Genomic DNA, 13,035 nt, shown 5'->3' on the forward strand with positions numbered 1-13,035 from the left:
AGACATCATGCATCAGACATCCACAAGCATCAGACATCAGGCATCAGACAGCCACAAGCATCAGACATCAGGAATCAAACATCCACAAGCATCAGACATCCACAAGCATCAGACATCATGCATCAGACATCAGGCAAAACACACCCACAAGCATCAGGCATCAGACATCAAACATCGGGCATCAGACATCAGGCATCAGACTTCCACAAGCATCAAGCATCAGACATCAGGCATCAGACATCCACAAGCATCAGGCATCAGACATCAGGCAACACACATCCACAAGCATCAGGCATCAGACATCCACAAGCATCAGACATCAGGCATCCACAAGCATCAGACATCAGGAATCAGACATCAGGCATCAGGCATCAGGCACCAGACATCCACAAGCATCAGACATCCACAAGCATCAGACATCCACAAGCATCAGACATCAGGCATCAGACATCAGGCATCAGACATCCGGCATCAGACATCCGGCATCAGACATCAGACATTCACAAACATCAGGCATCAGGCATCAGACATCCACAAGCATCAGACATCATGCATCAGACATCATGCATCAGACATCATGCATCAGACATCCATATGCATCAGGCATCAAACATTCACAAGCATCAGACATCCACAAGCATCAGACATCATGCATCAGACATCAGGCAACATGCATCAGACATCAGGCATCAGACATCCACAAGCATCAGACATCAGGCATCAGACATCCACAAGCATCAGACATCATGCATCAGACATCATGCATCAGAGATCCACAAGCATCAGACATCAGGCACCAGACATCCACAAGCATCAGACATCCACAAGCATCAGACATCAGGCATCAGACATCAGGCATCAGACATCAGGCATCAGACATCAGGCATCAGACATCATGCATCAGACATCCGGCATCAGACATTCACACGCATCAGACATCAGGCATCAGACATCCACAAGCATCAGACATCAGGCATCAGACATCCACAAGCATCAGACATCATGCATCAGACATCATGCATCAGACATCAGACATCAGGTGTCAGACATCATGCATCAGACATCCACAAGCATCAGACATCAGGCATCAGACAGCCACAAGCATCAGACATCAGGAATCAAACATTCACAAGCATCAGACATCCACAAGCATCAAACATCGGGCATCAGACATCAGGCATCAGGCTTCCACAAGCATCAAGCATCAGACTGTGGTAAATATTCTTTTTACCTAAACTGAATTTCATACGGAATCTTTAAAATAAAGTAAAATAGCTCAGAATAACAAGAGGCAGAATCCGTGGTATAAGAGGGTTTCTGAATGGGCTTTATTCCATCCAAAATGGCCGACTCGAGTGGCGGCCTTCAGGTTCCGTCACCACGAGGGTTCAGGAAGTGAAGTACAATACTTTATTGACAAGCAGTAACTTTTATAATACATACATCACAATGAAGTGAATACAGTAGGCGTAACAATTGATAAGGACATTGACGTTTGGTGTGCGTAGCCGAAAATGGGTGTAATAATGAGTAAAAAGGAACATGATTGGCTATGATGTAATACATAGGTGGATCTATAAGATAATACTTAACATAGATGCGCGCGCAGCAGCATGACGTGTGATTGACGTGCAACTAGGGGGTGAAGGGGACTTGACATTTAGCTCTACATGTGGAGACGAGAAGTCTGGGGGGTCAAGTCAACCTAATCCCAAATCATATCTAACATCCTATGTTTAGAGAACTATGTTATCCACAAGAAGAGACTCTCGGACAGAATCTATTCTATACTGACTGTGTGCGTGTACAAGCGTCTAAGTGTCTATATGAGATGCGAGGGGCAGAAAACTTTCCATGGCAACAGGGCTATGAATTACTTGCGGGAGGACGGAAAGGCCGAGTCCTTTGCTTGTGAGCTAAAGGAAATGTTTACCTAAATCACTGGACAGGAATGCATCGGCTGAGGAGCAAAGTAGATAATTCGAAGGTGAAATACAGCTTCTTGGCAGGCAGGCAAAAACTGGCCGAGGCAGGCACCGTTAGCTGCACAGGGAGTAGGACAAAGTTCATGGATACAGATGCGAGCTCAAACTGAAGCTGTCAGAGACAGAGAGCAGGGAAGGCTTTGAGGACAGAATCGGGCCTACTTGCCTGAACTGTAAAAATAGAGTAACTTAGCCATATAAAGTCGGTGGCCTTTCATACTTAAGAATCGAATATCCAGCCCATTGATGGCGGATCTGACAGAGAACATGTTGACGGTGGACGCACATATGTTTGCGTTTTGGAAACTGGAACTGGAGAGAACATACATGTACTTGTGACATGCACATAGAACCGTTGGGGTCCAAGATAGGGGACATAACTGACCAGAAAAATCCATATTTCCACATTCCCTCCTTGTCCCCTTCTTGCCCTTCACGAGATATCAATCTTCATCAATCCATTGATCTGTTCATATAGCATCATTTGTTCTTCTTTCTTCTTCCGGGATCTTGAACGAGAACCTTGATATGGAATGCATGATGTGGCACACAGACCACAAATCGCTGGTCCACATTGCAGGCATAAACAACAACTGAAGAGCATAAGAAGGCCAATACCTAGGAAGGATAGAACTCTCCATCCCCAGGCTGATATCACACTCCAAAACCACCCGGACCACGTCCAAGTGCCTGGATTTTCGTGTATCTGGCTCACAATCTTATGAAGGCGTGTTATAGCTTTATATACAGATGGCGAATTTTCTGGTATGAATATGCAGCAGCTGGATCCGATGACCCTGCAAGCTCCGCCCCTATCGGCCAGGATGACGTCAAGGACAAGACGATTCTGGAGAACAACAATTCTCATCACTGATTGTTCCTCTGTCAGATTGCCTAGGGCGGCTATAGTCTCGTTTACTACAGCTTCAAGAGTCTTGGTTAGTCTACGTATCAGCTTACTATTTGATATTGTACCTATATAGGGAAAGATACCTTTATTGAAATCTACATACTTGTCCCATGCCGTCTCAGTATAATCGACAACTGGGAGATCTCTTCGCTCTCTATTGTGTACTAAATGAACATTCCGATAATAATCAGGGGGAGCTAGGAAAACAGGTGGCAGAAGGAATGCTATGTAACAGGTACCATCCCAATCCAGAGGCAGACGCATATATGCCGTCTGACCACATATAAAGTAAGAATGGCGAGGAGCTCTAAATGAAGATTTACCTTGATCACTATATTCTACTGTAGTAACGCATTGGCTATGGCCCATATGTATGGAACCAACTTTTCTTACACATAATTCACCCTTAACTGGAAATACTGACATAGTGGGCAGAATTAGTTCAACTTCGGATTTGACATTCAGAATCATAAGATTAGGTGTAAAATTACCTAATTTATACACTTCATTTTCTAGATCAGTTCCTGTTCTACTGGGGCGACCCTCCTTATTAGGATGACAGACTTTGAATAAAACTAGATTCAGATTTCCCCATATCCAATGTTGTTGATAAACTGCTGTGTCTGGGTCTATGGAATTTAGTAAGCTAAACCATGCTCCACAGGAGCCATTGTGTGTGAACGGATGTGGAAAGAAAGGCAGAACTCCTTTGTTATTCTGATAGGGAGGGAGTCGGCCACACACCCAACAATTGGTGGCATTACTAGTCTGATGGGAATAATGTAACATACTAATGAAAGTGTTATTGCGCAGCGCAAGTCTATAAGATAATTCATGTGGCGGTAGGTCACTAAAAGAATGTTCAGCAGTAATATTATAAACATGTCTAGAAATAGGATGATATATGTGCAAAATCACACTCGTAATAATTACTAAAACACTCAATAAAAACAAAATTAATAATGTCCTCATACAGTAGCTACGCAGTGATTTACAATACGCCTGTCGTTTCAACATTTCTCGGGTATTTTCTCTACTCAGGTCCAAGGGATACATGTCGGAGACAATTCAACCGCTTCACCTTGGAGAGGACTTAAACAATCAAATTGCTCGACTGTTTGGGCCTAAGTTTTAATTTATAGTTCTGAGAGTCATTCCTTTCAACAAAGGGAAGTTTTGAATCAGTCTGTGAGGGAGTGCAGGGCACAGTGTCTATATCCGAGGATAGTCCATGAAATTTCTTAACGTGGCTGGAATGTATCCATCCTTTGCGGCCCTCCACTTTCACGGCTGTTCTTGTGGTCAGCAGGACTAGCTTCGGTGTTTTCCACCTGGGCTCCAATTGGGTTTTCCGATCGAAATTCCTCACAAACACCAGATCCCCCGGAGCAACGTCATGGGGTTTCACCTCAGTGTTGTCAGGAAAAGCTGCAGCTACCTGTGAACGACAAGATTGTAGTGCAGACATCAAGGAAGCCAAGTAATCTGTCAGCATATTACAATTAACATCAGTTATTTTACGTGGTATAGGCGTCCCCCACATATTTGGTGGTCTTCCGAAGATCACCTCATACGGGGATAGCCCTGTTCGAGAGTGTGCTACCATTCTTATGTAAAATAGTGCAACTGGTAATGCTATTATCCAGTCAACACCTTTCTCCTTACATATTTTAGACAATCTGATTTTCAAAATTTGGTTATGTCGTTCCACGAGACCTGCTGCCTCGGGGTGTCGGACACAGTGGAATTTCCACTGATATCCCAACAAGAGTGAGACATGTTTCATTAATTCGGATGAGAAAGGCTGGCCGTTATCTGAATATACAACACGTGGTAAACCGTACCGCGGGAAGAATTCTCGAACTAACTGTTTGGCAGTAGTCGGGGCCGTGTAATCTGATACTGGGTACGCCTCAGTCCATCGGGAGAGAGCGCAGACAACTACCAGAACATATTTGAATCCTCGACATCGTTCCATCTGGATATAATCCATTTGGAGCACTTCAAAAGGATGGTCAGAAGTCTGGAATCCACCCTGTTCTACGGGAACACTTTTTCCTGGGTTGAACTGACAACATATCATACAGGTACGGACTTTTTGTTTAGCTGCCGCTCGTAAATGTTTGTTGAACCAAATGTGTTGAATGCTATCTAGCATAGCTTTCTCTCCTAAATGCGCTGGGCTGTGAATTGTAGCTATAATGGCTTGGACCATAGAGTCAGGAAGAAACCATACAGATTTCTCCTTCGTCATCCATCCCTGATCTGTCTGGATCCCTCCTAGTTCAGTCCATTTCTTTAATTCTTCTGCAGTAGCATGTGTCTGTATGTCAATTACGTCAAGTGCGGGATCCTTAATTGTCATACACTGTGTTGGTGTCTGAACTATTGGCTTTGTCATGTCTAATGTGCGATTCTGAGCAGTCTGTTTAGCTGTTCTGTCAGCTAAATCATTGCCTTGAGAAATGATATCAGTAACCTTTGTGTGTGCTTTACATTTCATAATCGATATGGCAGTTGGTAGATGTATTGCGTCTAACAAGGCATGAATGAGGGTTCCGTGCTGAATGTGGGCACCATGGGAGGTTAAATAACCTCTCTCTCGCCACAGCACGCCGAAGTCGTGTACAACTCCGAATGCATAACGTGAATCAGTGTATATGTTGACTTTTTTATTCGTGGCTTGAATACAGGCTTGTGTTAGAGCAATAAGTTCTGCTGCTTGGGCTGACAAAGTATCTATACAATTTGTCTCAATAACTTCAGTGTCTGTTGTGACTGCATACGCGGCCACTAAGTCTCCTGTACTTGCTCTCATGCATGATCCGTCTACATACAACGTCAGGTCTGGATCTAACAATGGAACGTCTGTCAAGTCTTGTCTAGGTTTCGTCTTTATTTCAATAATTTCAACACAATCATGAGCTAGTGGGTCTGTTCCAATTACAGGTAATAGTGTAGCAGGATTCAATGTATTACACCGTCGGATCTCTATGTGTGGTTGAAACAATGTCAGTTCATAACCGGTAAGTCTTGCTATGGTCAAGTGTTGTGTTTGTGTTCGGTTCACAAGAACTTCTACTGCATGTGGTACTTGTACTGTCAATGGATGTCCTAACACTATGGCATCGCTTTGTCTGATTGCTAAAGCTGTTGCTGCCACTGATTTCAGGCACGCGGGCAAAGCCTGAGCTACGGGATCTAATGTACTGGAAAAATAAGCACATGGCTTGCGTGATCCTGCTTGATCCTGAGTGAGTACTGACAAAGCAGTACCTTCGCGTTCTGTAACAAAGAGTGTAAAATGTTTGCTATAACATGGTGTTGCTAAAACAGGTGCTTGACATAAAGCTTCCTTTAGGCTTTCAAAAGCTTGTGTATGTTCCTGAGTCCAAGGGAGAACAGTCGATGTGGCTGCCTCCTGTGTGGTTAACTGAATGAGTGGTTTTGCTAGAAATGCGTACTGAGGGATCCACTGCCTACAATATGAAGTGAGGCCTATGAAAGCCCGCACCTCCTTTTGTGTCTGGGGTATTGACATGTTAGCAATTAACTGGATGCGATCTGGTGTAAGCTGCCTTCCCTCCTTGGACAGCGAGTGACCAAGATAAATAACTCGCTGGACACAGAATTGCAGCTTAGAAGGAGACACCTTGTGCCCCTTGTCGGCTAGAAAATGTAAAACTGTCAGAGAAGCCTTTTCACATTCAGGTTCGCTTCTCGCGGTGATCAGCAGATCATCGACATATTGAAGCAGTGCAGTGTTAACTGGCATGTGGATACTGTCAAGTTCTCGTTTCAGTGCTTGGCTGTAGATGCTGGGGCTTTCTGTGAATCCTTGGGGAGCGCGTGAGAATTTAAAGCTGCGCCCATTTAAACTGAATCCGAACAAATATTGGCTTTCCGGATCTATTGGGACGCTGAAGAAGGCATTCTTGAGATCAATTACAGTAAAGAATGTTGCTTCGGAATCAATTGCTGTCAATAATGATGATATATCGGGAACCACAGGAAATTGTGGCACAATGCACTTGTTTAGTTCACGCAAATCAATAACCAATCGGTATACTGGCGGAGCAGTAGGGTCAGTTCGTTTAAGAATCGGAATTATCGGCGAATTACATACATTGGAGTCTGTTTCTACAACTACTCCTTGGGCAATTAGCTCATCAATGATTTTCAACAAAGCCACTACAGCATCTTGCGGTAACTTGTATTGTCGCATTCGTGGTAATACCACTCCTGCCTTGAGTGTAACTCGGTATGGTGTAATGTTCATGTAACCAACATCAGTAGGGCCTTGTGCCCATAGATGCGCTGGTAAAGTCTGTAGTCGGGGATCCATGTCTCTAGACACATAGTGACCTTTAAAATCACGTAAAAACAACCTTATTCCTTCCGGAGAACAACATATTATGGCTCCTAGGGCTTTCAGAGTTTTAATTCCTAACAGATTTTCTGGGCATGATTTAGTAAGCAATAAATCTGTGGTTCGTGTCAAAGGTCCTATCGTAAGTGGAAGAGGCTGCGATACTTCATTAACAATAGGTTTTCCTGAAAAACCAAGGGAAACATTTTGAGAGCCTGAGAGGGGTGCCCCTGGAACTTCACTACGTTTTATAGTTGTTCGACTTGCCCCTGTATCGAGTAAGAATTTTCTATCTTGACCTAATAATTCACTATGTACATAAGGTCCTTCTTGATCTACAGGAATCTCGATAAGCGGTAAGTCAACTTCCCTCTCTAGGCTGGTTCATGCGTAACGCTGATACTCAGGATATTCATACTGTGCAGTCTGATACATTTGTCGTGTTGTGGTTTGTGTGGCAGTAACAGGCAACGGTGGTGCAGCTGGCACAAACTGTATTGGCTGTTGTGCGGCTGGCATGGCCTGGGAATGCGGCATAGCTCCTTGTTCATTCTGATCTTGTCTGTGTGGCCGTGATCTTTCTTGTGTTTTACCTATGGCGATATTATGTTTTAAAACTGGACAATCGTGTACGTAATGACCTGGCTTTTTGCAATAGTTGCATGTCCCTTTTACCGGTCCTGCTGAATCGGACTGTGTCATACCCTTTTTATGTCCTTCAGCCGGTACTGTCTGAGACACTAGCATTTTCATTTTTGTATCTTTCATACGTCTTTGTTCGTGTTCTTGTTCATCTCTAATTCTATTGTGATGATACTGTAACATTTGTAGCATTTGTGACGGAGTGTTACTTTGCCAGGTACTCTCGAATTTCAATATTCTATTCTTTACTGGAGGTAAAGCATTTTCTACTAATTTTGTCACAAATAAATGTGGATACGACTCACTACTTGTTTTTATACCACTATTTATTCCAAAACATTTTTCAAATCGGGCATAATAGTCACTTGTGTCTTCATCATGCTTTTGTTTACAGGCCGTGATTGCACCCCAATCTTCCTTTTTCGTAGTTAATAAACGTGGCAGTACTTGTACTAGTAAACCTGGTAATGCTTTGACTTTATCCCCGAGCCCTGAACCTGCAGCTCGGGCCTTTTCTTCCGTTTCTAATGCTGTCCAATCTATCTTTTGGTCTCCCACTTCCCACTCTTTTTCTTTCAGTTTTTCATAAATGCCAGCAGGTAAGAGCACCTTTAATATCGTCATAATATCAGGATAGGTATACTCTCCCATCAGCAACATGTCCTTAATTTCTCGGTGGAAACCCGCTGGGTCTTTGTCATGACTTGGTACTACTTTCTTCATTTCTAACAATTCAATTTTTGATATGGGTGTGTATACAAATACACGGTGAAACTCATTGTCTTCGCCTTTTATTGGGTGCACTTCTCGTAAGGGATTTTGTCTATCCATATAATACGGCGTTCTTTCTCTGCGGGGCAGCGAGAAAGAATCCGGACTTACAAAAAGGACATACTGTTTACGTGACACTAATATTTCTTTAATTAACTTGTTACTAGAACCTCTCCATCTGTTCGTGAGTAGTTCCGTTAATATATCAGGTAAAGGACCAGGGTCAGCATGTTGGCTCTTATATAGTATAAGAAGCTGCTGAATCATATAGATTCCAGCTAAACGTTGTTCATCTGTACTAAGGTTAAAAAACGTGTGTGCTACGGTCTCATCACCGTATTTTTCAGGACTGTCAATCCAGTGAACGGCTGATCTGGCTAATTCTTGCTCATCCATGGAATCGAGGAGATGGTAACCCCTTCGTTCTCGTAGTATTTTATCTGCGGCTTGGAACAAATGTTCAGGGGACTTTAAATTTATTACAGGCGTCGGATACGTTCTGCTATTATTTGGACATTCTGAGTGTATGGGATCAGAAAAGTATCTAGTATTATCACAGGATCTTCCTCTGCCTACGTATGCTATGGTTTCTGACTGTCTTGCGGAATTCCCTGATTCGGATACTTCATCTTGCTCGAACTCGTCTGTTTCCAATCTTTCTTCGTGAATACGTTCTATTTCTCTACGGATTTTTCGGCACATGGCTATTATACAGTTTTTCTTATCGTGTCTCCCTTCTGATATATTCTGGCTCCATTTTGTAAGAATTAGCATTGTATTCGGGTCTACCCCCGGTCGGTCTTGATTTCTGATCACACAGTTTATGAGGAAACGTAACAGTTCCCCCTGTATCTCTACTTTCTGGAATTCCATAGCTCTGTTAATACATTCTGGGTCTCGCCCTGTTTGGACAAAATGATATATTTTATCTAGATGCGTAATCATTCCTGGTAACCTCGCTAAATACTCTGCGGCTCGTCTGATACGTAATGATGCCAGGACCATTTCGTCCTCTTTACCGACCACCGGGTCATATCTACAATCTATAAGGAGTTCCTTAAGCGTACGTTCACTTACGAATTTGGGTGTACGTGAATGCGCTGATTCTTGAAAAACAAGTTTATTTATTCTAGGTGGCGTAAAAGTATTGCTTGCACCTCCCGTGGCCCCTTCAGGGGCGTCGGGTGTGAATGGATTCGTCGAACGTGATACAGCAACTATAGGTGTCGATACCACTGTAGAATCGATTGCGGGGACAGATGCGGAAACAGATGTGCTTGCCGGAGCTCGTGTCGGGACTTGTTGTTGCACGGGGACAGATACCTGATCCTGACGTTGAACCCCTCCGCCAGACGGTCTATGTGGTGTGGGGTTAGCATACTCGGGAGCTGCGTCATCTAGATATGAGGAAAGAAAAACATCTTCTGCGGTTCTGGGATGCCCTTTTGGATGTACCTTAATTGGAAATAATGGGGGTGGCAAGTCTTTTGGCATCTCTGGAACAGCCTTAGGTAGTCCTTCGGCTAGGAGGGGGTACATACCACTCATAAGAGCGTTTCTTTGTCTATCTACTTGTTCTGATTTCACTCGGATACCTTCCTCAATTAATATATTTTCTTGAACTTCCTTTGAACTCTCTTTACTCTTCTCCTTTTGTCTACGTGCTTTTTCTGTACGTCTATGAGATTCTTTACGCCATAATTCAACGGCGTCTTTCTGTGACTGTCTGACTTTCCTTTTCCATAACTCTTCCTCGACTTTCATGATGCACTCTGCATCCCAGGTCCCTGCTGTGGGCCATCTCTGACTTTCTGGTAATCCCTTGGTATAGTCTACCCATAAATCAAGAAATAATATGGCATCTAAGCCATGCTTGTGATACATAAAATGCCCTGGAGTGTCCCTAGGAGGAATAGGAACTGCTTCTTCAAGCACCCCTTTTCTGGTAGTAATCTGTCTTAACTTCGAGAAGAGCGGCATCTTGACAACTGATTTGATACTTACTCTTGAATTTACTTAATACGAAAAACACAATAATGAACGGTGAACAATGAACAATCATTCATACCACAATATGCAAGACATTTGAACACATTAAACATTAAACATTTTAAAAATGACCGACGATGATGACAGTCTGCATAACTAATCACCAAGCTGAATTCTTGACAATAACTGAATACTTCGGAATACTTGATATACTGCTAAACAGTACATATACACTGCTAAACAGTGCAGACCGGATTTGTGTACCCAAATCCGTCTTGACCGGCACAACCTATGTGCTGTCAACACGCCTCCCCGGCGATGGTACTCACCGAGTAGCTCCTTGAAACGGAAGGCCTCAGAGAATGAACGGGACTCGATGACTGCGGACAGCGGACCCTCTGGACATCGGGATTTCGGAAACCTGGTGGGCCTCTGTATACCTCGGATCTTGCTCTCTCAGCTAGGCTCTGGTCGGGATACTTCGCACTTCTCACCGCCTCGTCTGGGTTGATCGCAGCCTCAGTCGCCCCCGCTTGACCGGAGGGAGCTTACAGGAAATCCTGCTGGTACGCGTTTATGGTCCGTCCAGCTGTGGCAGGAGACCGGGCCTGCAACGCACCACCGGCGCGTGAGATGAGAAAGTGTCCCTGTTCGGGCGCCATTATGTGGTAAATATTCTTTTTACCTAAACTGAATTTCATACGGAATCTTTAAAATAAAGTAAAATAGCTCAGAATAACAAGAGGCAGAATCCGTGGTATAAGAGGGTTTCTGAATGGGCTTTATTCCATCCAAAATGGCCGACTCGAGTGGCGGCCTTCAGGTTCCGTCACCACGAGGGTTCAGGAAGTGAAGTACAATACTTTATTGACAAGCAGTAACTTTTATAATACATACATCACAATGAAGTGAATACAGTAGGCGTAACAATTGATAAGGACATTGACGTTTGGTGTGCGTAGCCGAAAATGGGTGTAATAATGAGTAAAAAGGAACATGATTGGCTATGATGTAATACATAGGTGGATCTATAAGATAATACTTAACATAGATGCGCGCGCAGCAGCATGACGTGTGATTGACGTGCAACTAGGGGGTGAAGGGGACTTGACATTTAGCTCTACATGTGGAGACGAGAAGTCTGGGGGGTCAAGTCAACCTAATCCCAAATCATATCTAACATCCTATGTTTAGAGAACTATGTTATCCACAAGAAGAGACTCTCGGACAGAATCTATTCTATACTGACTGTGTGCGTGTACAAGCGTCTAAGTGTCTATATGAGATGCGAGGGGCAGAAAACTTTCCATGGCAACAGGGCTATGAATTACTTGCGGGAGGACGGAAAGGCCGAGTCCTTTGCTTGTGAGCTAAAGGAAATGTTTACCTAAATCACTGGACAGGAATGCATCGGCTGAGGAGCAAAGTAGATAATTCGAAGGTGAAATACAGCTTCTTGGCAGGCAGGCAAAAACTGGCCGAGGCAGGCACCGTTAGCTGCACAGGGAGTAGGACAAAGTTCATGGATACAGATGCGAGCTCAAACTGAAGCTGTCAGAGACAGAGAGCAGGGAAGGCTTTGAGGACAGAATCGGGCCTACTTGCCTGAACTGTAAAAATAGAGTAACTTAGCCATATAAAGTCGGTGGCCTTTCATACTTAAGAATCGAATATCCAGCCCATTGATGGCGGATCTGACAGAGAACATGTTGACGGTGGACGCACATATGTTTGCGTTTTGGAAACTGGAACTGGAGAGAACATACATGTACTTGTGACATGCACATAGAACCGTTGGGGTCCAAGATAGGGGACATAACTGACCAGAAAAATCCATATTTCAGGCATCAGACATCCACAAGCATCAGGCATCAGACATCCACAAGCATCAGACTTCAGGCATAAGACATCCACAAGCATCAGGCATCAGACATCCGCAAGCATCAGGCATCAGACAGTGTGCTCAGTTGTATTATGTCCGCTGGAATAATAGCAAAGTAAACAAAGCAAAGTACTAACTTGTACTACAAAAAGTATGTGTGCTGCTATTAATATAAAGCTTAGCGTGCAGCGCAGTTATGTGCTCATGGCAACCTAAAAACAAACAAAAATGTAAAAAGACCGCGCTCTGTTGGCATTAAATAATGCATCAGACATCAGGCATCAGACTTCCACAAGCATCAGACATCAGTCATCAGACATCCACAAGCATCAGACATCAGGTATCAGACATCATGCATCAGACATCAGGCAACACACATCCACAAGCATCAGGCATCAGACATCCACAAGCATCAGACATCAGGCATCAGACATCCACAAGCATCAGCCCTCAGGAATCAGACATCAGACATCATGCATCAGACATC

The 13,035-nt window shown here is 43.8% G+C and overlaps 1 protein-coding gene and 1 long non-coding RNA gene across 3 annotated transcripts in view; one reads left to right on the top strand and one right to left on the bottom strand.

The window, feature by feature from the left end:
• The window catches only part of CFAP61 (cilia and flagella associated protein 61), a 2,048,453-nt gene that overhangs the window by 1,612,092 nt on the left and 423,326 nt on the right, over positions 1–13,035 (bottom strand). The gene's annotated exons all lie outside the window — the stretch shown is intronic.
• Positions 1–13,035, top strand: part of LOC146821455 (uncharacterized) — a 55,740-nt gene that overhangs the window by 13,267 nt on the left and 29,438 nt on the right. The gene's annotated exons all lie outside the window — the stretch shown is intronic.

This window comes from Triturus cristatus, chromosome 6 (genome assembly GCF_964204655.1).
Source record: "Triturus cristatus chromosome 6, aTriCri1.1, whole genome shotgun sequence".
In the NCBI taxonomy this organism is placed as follows: Eukaryota; Metazoa; Chordata; class Amphibia; order Caudata; family Salamandridae; genus Triturus; species Triturus cristatus.